The following is a 12,802-nucleotide window of genomic DNA, read 5'->3' as shown; positions in this document are numbered from 1 at the left end:
TATTTTTTTTATTTTGTTTTGATTATTAAATGTATGTAATCTTGTCATTTTATGAAAAGGTGTTTGCTTTAATGCAAGTTTATGTTTTTAAGAATATGTCTGAATAAAGCTGGCTGTTAACGGCTGGCTGTTAAGTTGTGCATGCCTTGCTTGGTTTTGGATACATTAGTATATATATTTTAATAAATATGCATAAGCAATTGGAAGAAAATGTAATGCTTATTTTAAATGCAAATGTAATCTCATATGAATATGTATATGTATGCAAGTGAGGGAGAAAGAGAGGAAGAAATACAAAGGGAGAAAAGGAAAAGCGAAGGGCAGTGGGTGCAAACTTCCTATAAGACAACATAAGCAAGTCCATCCCAAGTGATGTGAATCTGTTATACACCTACACCCACCCTACTCGATGGACTGAGGTCTCGCAGTTTCTTCTGTCTTTAAAAAAAAAAAAACTCAGAACAGCTGACACCTGCTTTTCCCTCCCTGCCCCCCGCCTCCCACCCCATCCACGCGCGCCTACGCGCACCTCCTCACCCATCTGCTCTGCTTCACTGCTCAGATCCTGGGGAAGCTGAGGAGACATTCACAGGAAATGCAGGAGCAGCTGCATGGAGAGACAGTGCTATTGGTCTGGCTAATGACTGTGTGAAACCATCGTAAGACACGGTGTGATGGAATGGGATGCTAAAATCAGTGGCACAGTAATAGAGGGTGGGGAGGCCCAGTGTGAGAGAAGGGGAATGGGGGCAATCTGAGGGCCATGCCTACTAAGCAGGCAAACAGGGTGGCATTACTCATCCTATCCCAGGACCTAAAAGTGCCCTTATTTCCACAGGAGGGGCCTGAGACCAAGTAATCCCTGATGAGAGAGCGAAAGCAAAATCGAAGTCAGTAACATGCCTGAAAGTTTTTTGTTTTTTTTGTTTTGTTTCGTTCCATTTATTTTAGCTTTATTTTAGTTTCATTATTGTTATCTGGAGCCTGTAAGGGGGAAATGGGAAGATTTGCATTTGTTTGTTTGTTTAAATTTCTCTCTCAATAAACTCTCCCTCTTTCTCCGTGTCCAGCTGTTCCGTCACCCACTGTGTGACATAGAGCTATATGACACATGACCTACAGTATGGGGGGCGCCCTTGAGATTGAGCAGTTCTCTTTATAAAATGGGTGGGCAATTACATTCCTGCAGGACTGGTGTGTATGCAGGTTCTCGTTTTCACCAGTTACACTCGACAAATGAGCAAATATATGCCAGATTAGACAACAATAAGTTGTTTCATGCTGGGACCCAGGAACAGTCTTCAGCTGTCATTCATAAACTTAAAAAAATATAGCTAAAATATCAATTGCTAAACGATTGGGCTAATGAGGTAATTAAGAGCATAAGTTGGCATGAAATCAAGAAACAAATATGGCCCTGCTTACCCAACCCTGTCTTAGAATCTATTACTGGTCCCTGGGATCACCAGCTGTATATTATTCACTAAAATGTTCATGTACTGAAAAATAATAATCATAAATATTCAATAGATAATTCTTAAATTATAAATGATGTTGCTTGGCAGACCCCTCATCCAAGGTGACTTACGAACCTTACTGTTATTTCCCCCCCTTATTCTCCCCACTGTGGAATGCCCAATTGTATTTATCAGTGCTCATCGCCACAAGCTGTGCTATTGATTCTGGACGGTGCGGGCGAGTGTGCGCTCTGCCCTGAAGCGCATGATGTCACACTGCGGCTCGCTGGCTGGGCTCGCGCAGACACGAATCTAAAGAAGCCACTTCATGTGCAGCTTAAAGAGATGCTTTACTTTCTGGGTGTTAAAAAAAAAAACGTTCAGTGTATGTTGTCAATAGACTCAAACAGTTTTTTTATGCACAATGAAGGACATTTTAAATATTTACAGTAGTTTTTGACCACGTTCCGGCTTTACACATGGCGAGTATTTGGGAATTTGGAGGTCTGTGATCAAAAGCAAGAAAGTGCACTTCAAGTAACTCAAGCTACATTGAAAAGTGAACTACTCCTTTACCAGGTAGATCAGTAGGTGCCCAATTGACCAGCTGGGGTTTCAGGTGCACAGTGAGATGTAATCATCTAAGTCGAATGAAACCATCCCATCCCTGGCCAGCACCACAGCCAAATGTACATTGTCCTGCGGGGCTGCTGGTTACACAAGTCTTTTTATTTATTCATTCATTCATTTTTATTTATGCAGTTGGATACCTTAACAGATGTGGTTCAGGTTAGTATCTTGCTCAATGGCAGTACCCAACATAAGTGCACCTGTTTGGAGAGCGTGGCTCTCCTGGGCTGAGCAGTACCCACTCGTTAGGAAAGGGGAAAACAGGAGGGAAACACACAGTGCTGGTTTTACTGCAGGCTTCCTCTTTCCCTTTATCACACAGATCTGGCCAACAGGACAGGCAGCGCAGGATGTGGAACCAGGAAGAGCCTGATGCTTTCTTTTTTTCTCCAGAACCTGTTTACTCAGAGATAGCGGGCAGATCTTTGTGTGTGTGTGCACGTGTGTGCGTACAAAAACACTTCTGAAAAACACTTGAGATGATTTACCTCCTTGACTGATTCATACAAGGATTAATTTGGGGGCATCTGTGAGCCTCTCTCTACACTGGCAGAGTACAGTACTTTTCTTTTTTCAGAGAAATGGATAATGAGGAGCCAATAAACTTTTAGTTTGGCTTATATCACAAACATACTTATAAATCTGTAAAGTTTTGACTTATAAGGATTAAATTTGGTTGCTATATTCATACTCACATCAAGACTCCAAACATATGGTGGAGGACCAATCAAAACACAGGGTGGGACTCCATATTTAAAAAGAAATTAAAAAATATAAAATCACTGCTGCATCATATAGGTCTTAAAGTTGATTAGGTAGTCCTTCCCATTAGGGACACACGTGGACTGTGTAATAATTACGTGGACCTTGGAAATGGCTGCTTGCAGCTATATTTTTTATTTTTTACATTATCACCAAAACAGCCCAATCTTTGTCGACAGCCTCACATCTGCATATTATTGCTTAAACACTGATAAACGAGCTCCTGTACTGAATGCAGTCTCAGATGTCTGTATGTGCATGCATATCCACGTGTGTGTGCCCGTGTGTGTGTATATCCATGAGTGAGTACATATGTTTGTGTCTGTACGTGTATACATGAGTGTGTGCATATCCATATGTGCATACATGAGTGTATGCATACGTGCATGGCCGTATGTGCATACATGAGTGTATGCATAAGTGCATGTCCATATGTGCATGCATGAGTGTGCTTGTCCATATGTGCATGCATGATTGCGCAAAGTCCGTATGTGCTGCATATCTGCTTGTCCTATGTCATGATGAATCGCGAGTCCTGTCTGAGCAGTCTGCATTGTCCGTATGTGCATGCATATTCCACTGTCGTATGTGCATGCATGAGTGTGCTGTCGTATGTGCATGATGAGTTGTTTGTTCGTACGTGCATGCAATGGTGCTTGTCCTCATGTGCATGCAAGTGTGTTGTCGTATTGCATGCATAGTGTGCTGTCCAGTATGTGCATCATGAGTGTGCGTTTCCTAGTGTCATGCATAGCGTGCATGTCCTATGTGCATGCATGAGTGTGCTTGTCCGTATGTGCATGCATGAGTGTGTGCTTGTCCGTATGTGCATGCATGAGTGTGTGCATGTCTCTGCATGTGCCCATTCTGTGTCTTTAGCAGCAATACAGTGGGCAGGAGCTATGTGGTGGTGTTTAACACTAACACTGATTAAACTAACATACTTCCATCGCTTCCTCTCAGATCCAGGGTAAGAGAGCACTTCCTCTGTTGAGCGAGCTGGACTGACCCTCCAAGCCCCCTCCCTTCCTGTAGTAAATATTATCTCTGGAGACTTCCCTTGTTTGAATGCTTAAGCACATGCACAACAGTGCAGCTCCCACAATAGGACTTCTGGGTTTCAGCTGCCTGATTGTTTCCCCCAACCTTTTCCTCTAAAATAAAAGTATGTCCTTGTTGTCTTATTTTAGAGATTAAAAGTCTGATTCCAGCTGATGCTACATGTTACAATTCTGAGCTTGTGCTTGTACAACTGTGGTTTTCCTGTGTTATTTTAAATATATATATATATATATATATATATATATATAAAAGATTTGTTGTAGTTATTCTCTAGAACATGCACTTGTCAAACATTCCAGTCCATTAATACCACAGTGAAAAACTGCCTGTAATAGGTTTTCTAGCAATATACAGTAACATGAGAAATCAGAAAAGAAGCACAGGTAAAAATGTTTGATTTACTTTTTCTTTGAAATGACACATTGTTACCTGGGTTACATAACTGAGAACCACATCAAGGTTGGTAGGCAGTAACTAGAAGAGTAGTACAGAAAGTAGCTTTTATGACACCTTAAAATCAGTTGTGCAAAAATAAAGATAACTGTACCATGTATTGTTGTGAGCGTTTTAAACATGCGAATGTATGGACTGAGGGAAGTTTTCAGCTCTTCCCATTCTTACAGTATGTGCAACATTCACTATTCTAATCATTTAGCTAGCTATATCAACTGTCATGCAGCGATTAAAAAGTACTGTACATGTGAAGCTCACACCTAGCTAGTAGAACTAGATTTAGATTTTTTGGTATTCTAGGCCTGTAAGAATATGCAATATTCTTATATGTGTATATAATTATATATGGAAATGAAACCAGCTGTGGTACAGAAGGACATGTTCAGTAAAAAGTATTTCTTGCTTTGCACAGGCTAGTAACAAATACCCATACCATGCGGTTTGTTTAGTAGCATTTATCCAAAGTGATGATTAAATTAATTACAAGCTAAATAACTCTTTGGTAACATTGTACTTGTTTTTTTTTTTTTTACATATGGGAAAAAGTTTGACTTGAGATGGGTTCAGCTGGAAAAATGTGTGTGTGCACGCATGTGCACATGAGTGTAATAATGCATAACTACCATGGCCATCATTAAAATAGCAAGCATGATTAGACAATGAGATGTTTTGCAAGCAACTGATACTAAAGTCATGTGACATTGGCCACACTGCAGATCAATTGAAATTATTCATTGCAAAGACTGTGCCAGATGGGATGCCACCACTTGCCACTTTGATAAGCAAACACACATTCTGTTCTGCGCAATGCAGCACTACTTGTTACAAGCGTGTATGGCATGTTTTATTATCACATAATGTACTCTTGATTAGGCCACTACTCAAAAGGTTTGAAAATAGGCAAAAAAAGTAAGTTGCATAAATCATAATAGTAAGGTATTAAAATTACATACGTATTTACATCCATACACATACATTCTTATAACAAATCTTATAAAGTTATAAGCACACAGACTATCAAAGTATACCCCAGTAATAAACAATGGATGACAAAGGAAATGAAAGTATGCCTCAGGAAAAGGCTGCATTCCTGATCAGAATAGAGCTTAGAGCCAAACTCCAGAAAGCTAAAATGGGGTGCAAAAACAGACCAGAGGATAGATTTTGCACAGGGAGCCCCAGACAGGCTTGGGAGGGGCTCAACAAAACAATGAGGAGGGTGTCTGAGAATCAAAATGACGTGCATTTGGACAATGCTTTTCAGAACGATCTTAGCGTGTTGTGCGGAAGTTTTGATGCTGTTGATTTTAACAATGACACCAGGACTGTAAGTAACAATACCCCCATGAACCCCATAGTGCAGCTGGCAGAAAGGGGGCTGCCCTCTCTTCCTGATTAAGCCCAGTGAGGCGTCTGGCCCCAATGGCCTTTATGGCAGGGTCTTTAAAGTGTGTTCCAGTAACGACCCTGTTCTTTCTGTTTTTGTATCAAAGGCATGCACTGTACCTACAACATGAACAGTGCGAACTATCATCCCACTTCCAAAAAGGCCAGGGCCCAAAGCCCTGAATGACATTCACCCTGTGGACCTGACTTCTGTATTGGCCAAGTGCATGGAGAGAGTTGTGGCTAACCATGTGACCTCATCTATAACAGATCGACTGGACACCTTGCATTTTGCACAGGAGGGGATGGAGGGTGCAGCGGTCGCCACGGTCACAATGGTCACCAAACATTTATAGCAGCCTAAGACACACAGATTTTATTCATACATCTGAATGAACCTAAAACATTTCAGTTGAGAAAACCTAAAAGAATATAGGTGTAACAAATTGAAGTAAACTTCTAGGTTAATTCAATGAAGCCCTTTTTCATGGTTGATTTTAGTTTAGAATTTAATACTATGCAGATTCACATACTTCTGCAGTGACTCCTGACATTGGGGGTGGACAGAGGCCTCATTCACAGGATCAAGGACTTTTAAAACCATCAACCCCAGTGAGTATGTGTCAAAGAAGTTTATTACATTACAGGCATTTAGCAGACGCTCTTATCCAGAGCTACTTACACAACCTTTTTTTACATAGCATTTATATTGCATGCCTTCATACAGCTGCATATATACTGAAGCAATGCAGGTTAAGTACTTTGCTCAAGGGTACAATGGTAGTGTTCTACCTGGGAATCATACCTTTAGGTTACAAGACCAGCGCTTACCCATTATACTACACTGCCACCCAGTACGGGAGCTCCACAGGGATGTGTTTTTTGTTTTCCATTCAATTTATACAAATGAAAGAGACTGCAGGATGTGCTCTGTTCAAACATGCTAATGATATGGCCCTGATTGGTTTATTTCATAAAGATGGTACTAAAAACAATATGGATCAATACAGACAAAACTAATGAACTCATTCTGAACAGTAGTGGCCCCCTCCTGCCACTTACCCTTTGTGACTAACCTGTGGTGATTGTGGAATGTGTTAAGTATCCAGGGGCATACATCGATAAGTTGGGCAATACAAGCAACATTGATATTATTTATAAGAAGGCAATTCAGCGACTATTTTTAATTAAAAAGCTGAAAGGGTTTGGTGTCAGCAGCCAGAGAGAGTCTATGTCTAGAGAGAGGTCAGTCTGGTGGAAAGCATTCGTATGTTTGACAATATCCGCCTGCTTTGGACATTTAAATGAAAAAATAAAATAAAAAAAACAGGGCAGAGTTTACGCAGTAAGCGGATGGAGGAGCTGCTGAGCGTAAAGGTGCTGACGGAGTCCTCTAGAGAGATCGGTGAAAATACGCTGCGGCTGGATTCATCACTTTTTTGGAGCGGGAGCTCATGAATCAGCTGGGGTTATTAAATATTAACTGACAATCACATACCGCGAGCAAAAAAAATACGATTAATCACTGCTTACCTTCCTCAATCTGCAGGCCAAACTAAAAATGTGCTGTTTTCCTGTACCTTTCAGTTTACAGCACACCCCCTATATTTCCATACGATCAGAATCATTGGCCTTTATATTTTATCATTGCTATAAACCGAAAATGTGATACAAAGCACAGCCAGAGAAAAAGATTTTATGACGTGGTTATAAAATGCCACATGCCCAGTGGTTACACCTTTGTCACACATACGCCGGATTACAACAGTTGCCCTGAGACACAATTCACCCGGTCTCATTTAAATATTTTTAAATACACAGCGTAAACCGAAGATAAGCAACATAAGCATACCTGTGGCAGAGCTCTGCTTGTGAGAAGGAATCAGGAACTGATTGTGGAAAGAAGCACACTTTTAAATCCTGGACTGATTCGTAACACGATCCAGGTGTGTGTTCCTACTTAACCAGTAGGCGTGGTCCTCTAATTGCCTAGATCCCTCCCACAATACCAAAAAAAAAAAAAAAAAATTTAATAATAAAATGATGGAGATTACATGTTTAGTTATTTTGGTCCCTCCATTCTCTAGCACTATCCTGTAACAACATCCTGTGTTTAGGAGAAATGTTGTGGATTGTCTCACTATAATATTTTCACTATACAGTAATCCTATCAAATCTGAATACACTGTTGTATCATAGCCTTAATAAGCATCATTCTTGCAATGAAGATCATCCAAGTCAAGCCTCTCAGCCTTAAAAACGCTGGCCTACTTTCTTCAGTATGGCTGTTTTCTGTGTTTTTCATATCACACCATTACCCAGGAGCTCAGGGGGCAGGTAATAATTTTGCTAACAGGTCAGGGAACAATTCTGGGGCTTTTCCAAATTGGCTAAATTGAGTTTCTATTCTGTTTTTTTTAATTCCCTTGGAAAAAAAATTATAATTTAGTTATTTAGCAGATGCTTTTAGCCAAAGGGATTCATAGAAGTGCAGTTTTACCATAGTAAGGACAAACAACACAAGAGCTGAACATACAAGAGGGACAGAGAATGTGCGTGCCTTCAGATAAACAAGAAAAGAGTAAAGTGTTCATTTAAAAAATGTCCATGGTGAAGCATTGTGTAAAATTTGGTTGTAAATGGAGTAAAAAATGATAAAATATTAATGAATTGAAGTGTAAGAAATATAATACTATTCTAGGTGTACATGGACATGTTATGAACTGACACCTCTGATAATCCATTTGACATGGCAAAGAAATTTGCTAACAAGTATTTAGAGGAAAGAATAGTACTTCATAGTACTTCAATAGTATGAGAGACAGGGAGGGAGAGAGAGAGAGAGGGAGGAGAGGCACAAAGAAATAAAAAAAGAAATAAACATAAATTTTTGCATTTACATTTCTTGTAAATGTATATTTCTTGTAAATAAATGTAAAACATTACTACACACATTCAACCAATAGTCTTCACCTCAGTTAAAGTAAAATATTAACTCATTTTATTATTAGCACAGCAGATTATACCACTTACTGTACCACACTGTGCATTATGCATTATGCAGCTTGTAAAAATCCAACTCCATCCGTTTGCATTTTACAAGCACTGCTTTTAATGGGACCATCACATCAGCATGCAGCTTCCCCTCTCTGGCTGTGCCTTGTGTGGACTGAGGACTGCTGGTTTTGCGTGCCTAAGAATAAGATTAATGAGCGTGCAGTCATCTTTTTTCTCCCTGGAGAATGGCACCCCAAAAAAAGAACCTGGTCACCGTGAACAGCTCACCGAGCGCCAGGGCGACGGCAAACTCTGGCCCCGGCTGAGAAGAATCATTGTTGTGGTGGTTATTGTTTTTCCCCCCCCCCCACTGTGTCTCAAGCCCCTTCACTTCACTAAATCTCCCGCCTCACTCTCAGGAATGGGGAACAGTGCTGCTCCCTGCCAGCTGAGCAGTGTTCTCCAGAGACGGTGCACACCAGGACCCCTCCACAATCAGCCCTGTACTGACCGGAACTACACCTGCGCAGAAACACCATCCTCAGGTCCTGTGTTCAAATGTCTCAAAACTAAACAGGTCACACAGCCTGGGGACACCTGCCTTAACAAAAGCAGATGTCTAGGGGATGTGCTCAGGCGAACCTGCAGCAGAGAACTGGGGTTGAAGAAGAGGGGTTCCTCCATCACAAAACCCCCTCACCCCCTCTGATTCCCCCCCGCATACGTTCAGGATGGACCAGTGGAAAGGAGGACAGATGAACCTGACCACTTTATCTCTGTTCATTAAAAGCAGGTGACGTTCAAGACGAAGCTTCCCCACACGTCTTAAAATAGCACAAAGAGAACAGTACCCAAAACCAGCGGTGCCCTCTTCAAAATAAATTATTTTGACATTTCTGGACCTGCTCCACTTTTCCAGAAGGAGGGTCTAACATAATTATTCTGTCCAATAGCATTGAGGCTGAAACATTGTTTTCCACCTGCTCCCTCCTTATACATGAGAGATGGGGCAGCAGCCACTGCTGGCCTCCACATCGCCCCAGTTCTTCCTCATGAACACATCAAATTCAAAAAATACCCCCAGTGCCCGCCCCCCGCCCCAGCCCTCCATCAGAAATGGTAAATTTTGTCCCAGTAAATAAAATGGCTTAAATAGCCATTTTAAAACAGCCCAGTACAGAACAGATCCCCTCCAAGTCCCTGAGGTTTGTACTTGGCATTGTGACATCATAAGCAGTTCATTTAAGAAGGATGGAGCCCCAGGTGTCAGTGCTGGCAGGAGACAGAGGCTGATGAAGGACTGGACACTGATTGGGTACACCCTGCTGCAGCTCTGAGGCAGCTCCGCTGCTACACCTCTCTGCTGTGTGGGGGCTAATGAAGAAGGAAACTGCAGCCTTGCAGATCTCCACCTGTGTCATCACCCCTGTCCCACATGGCAGTTTCAGCAGTGGAAAGCTATTATTTTCTTTGCTCCTTTCCTCAAGATCAAAAAAAATAAATATATATATATATAAGCTTGGTGGGGGCATCCATGTTGTTCACCTGGGTAAATTTAGCTTGAATCAGCACACTCCTCTTGAACAGCACGCTGTAGTTGTCTTTTTTTTCTTCCAGAATCCGTCACGCTTGATTGCCACACTTGAATGTTACACTCCCAATACTGGGAGCAAGCATGTTAAAAAGTTTTCAATCCATCAACTTCCCACTAACAATTGCTTCCCACACCCAAGTTAAAACAAGAAAAACCCCCCATCCCCCCTCCCCCGTGGCATTAACATCAGACTGATGATTTGTAACCAGTCTCTTTTCCACATTAGCCCTTTGACTAATGTTCATTATTCAATGCATTAATTTGCGAGAGAGAGTGTGAAAGAAATAATCAGAGATAATGTGTTTCGCAGTGGAGAAGACACCTCCACGACCGTGTCTTATCTGTAATAAAGGCAGTAAATCACCAGGCACACGAGGAACGCGCCAGATCGTCCGTTACTCCCAGAGACTCTGGAGTAGCACAGTTAGCCAGAGACACCTGCCCAGGGGTCTGGTGTTCCTCACCCAGAGCCTGTACTGCAGAGATCAGCAGAGCTAACCTGGCTTACCTTACGCACACACGCACAGACCTGCTGCCAGACATCTTTACTCATTATTACACGAAGCCACATTGTTATATGAAGTGACAAGGTCCATAATGAGCTCCAACCTTCTGATTTGGGACAGGTTAAGGATCAGTTTGGCTCCAAAAGACACAGTGTGACAAATGAGCCAGGGTAATTAGTGTTCACTCATACACACAGAAAAGGCAATGAGAAGCCAAGCTGGTTCTACCATTTATTACACATATTACATTCTTAAATAAAAATGCTCCACTGAACAGCTTTTGCATAGATATCTTACAATACCAATTTAAAAAAGAATTATGAAACAGACCAGTAACAAAAATAAATTTTTTCTTTTTCCTTAATAAAGAACATTACTGTACTAACATCATATAATACAAATAATATTTTAAACACTTTTTACAGCAAAAGAACAAATATAAAAACGGAAAACCAGCAAAAGAAAAGAACCGAAAGGTGAGATTGATGGGAACAGCAGTGGGCGGGGCGTGAGAGAGGGAGGGGTGGAGATGGATCCTGGGGGGGGGGGGGGCGGAGTCACGGCTGAGTTCTGTCCAAATAAAATGGTCTTAGCCTGTGAAAACAACAGACACGCCACTTGTTGGAATGACAGGCAGGCCGAACCAGGTCAAAGTGTCACCGCCATAAGTTGTTGGCCCCAGGGGATAGTGGGGTTTGGAAGTGAAAAGTTAATTGGACGTGAATGATATGGAGGGCGTGGCACTAGACCAGGCAGGAGGGGGGGGGGGGGGGGAGAGAATGGATGGAGTGAGATGGGATGGCTGTGCCTCGCACCCGGTGCCCTCTCTGCCCGTCGGGGCTGTGATACCTGGACCCGCAGAGACGCGGGCAAGCAGCCACCAGGACACGAGAGATTCCCCGCCTCTGCTCCCAGAAAGCATCAGACAAAGCCTGACGGATTAGACGGAGCAGAGCAGGCAATGCGAGCGACTGGAGCGGCGGGACGGGTTCGCACAGCGGCCTGATTGTTCCCACCGAGCGGAGCGTCCATCAGCACGCAGACGACGCGCGTCACACATCAAACCGCACGCGATCGGTCGCAGTCTCACACACACACGTGCGCCCAGCAGGACCCCTCGCCACGCGATCCCTCCCCCCTGAGCCAAGGAGTGTGTGACATCACCACCGCGGCGTAACGTTTCCGTAGCGTCACTGCAACGTTACTGCAACACACAGACATGCGGCGTGCTCGCAGTCAGCCGGGGCAGAGATCTGCGTGGGTACACACAGACACAGGCACACACACACACACACACACACACACACACAACCTCTCACTGAAAGTGCGAGACTTCACTGGATTGTACGTAAACAGCTGAATAAAAAACCCCATTATCCTGAAAAAAACTCCCCCCCCCCCCCACCACCCACCACCCTCACTATAGAGAATAATTACATGGGCAAGAAAGGAAAGAAATGAAACAAAAAAAGTTCAAACTCAGCCATATCTCTTTTTGGAGTTGTTTCTTGAAGAGAAATAGCTCAGGCTATCTGTAGAGGAGACAGAGCAGGTGCTAAGTAGCCTAGCTCGGAGGGCTGTTCTTATCTTGCGATTGAGTTCTAAGCCCCTCAGCCCCCCCCCCTCCCCAGTCTGGAACCGTTGAACAATTTTTGAGAGCTTCCTGATTGTGTGGCCCTGTAGTACAGACTAGGTATTTTGTTCAGTTTTCCATTTACAGTCTCACTCCCAGTGGTTTGAACCGTTTGTGAAAAAAAAAAAAACAGCAGCTGCTAAGATCCCAAGTTGAAAATTGTGGAGCAGAAAAAATATTAAGTCATGAGCGACTCTGCCATGCAGTGTCCTCTTCTACATGGTTGTTTTATGATCATTCATTTCCCAAGTGTCTTACTTTACAGAACAATGTGTGTGTGAGTGTGTGTGTGTGTGTGTGTGTGTGTGTATGAGTGTACATT

At 42.6% G+C, this 12,802-nt stretch overlaps 1 protein-coding gene across 1 annotated transcript in view; it reads right to left on the bottom strand.

Annotated features, from left to right (window-relative positions):
* Window positions 1-11,065: 11,065 nt before the first annotated feature.
* The window catches only part of LOC135240666 (Krueppel-like factor 7), a 27,939-nt gene continuing 26,202 nt past the window's right edge, over window positions 11,066-12,802 (bottom strand). Inside the window, exon 4 of the mRNA XM_064310468.1 lies at window positions 11,066-12,802. This exon is cut by the window's right edge and continues 1,473 nt beyond it. The gene's annotated coding sequence lies outside the window, so the exon portion shown is untranslated.

This window comes from Anguilla rostrata, chromosome 15 (genome assembly GCF_018555375.3).
Source record: "Anguilla rostrata isolate EN2019 chromosome 15, ASM1855537v3, whole genome shotgun sequence".
In the NCBI taxonomy this organism is placed as follows: domain Eukaryota; kingdom Metazoa; phylum Chordata; class Actinopteri; order Anguilliformes; family Anguillidae; genus Anguilla; species Anguilla rostrata.
Note: the sequence above shows the minus strand (reverse complement) of the source record. Positions and strands in the feature narration are given on the sequence as shown.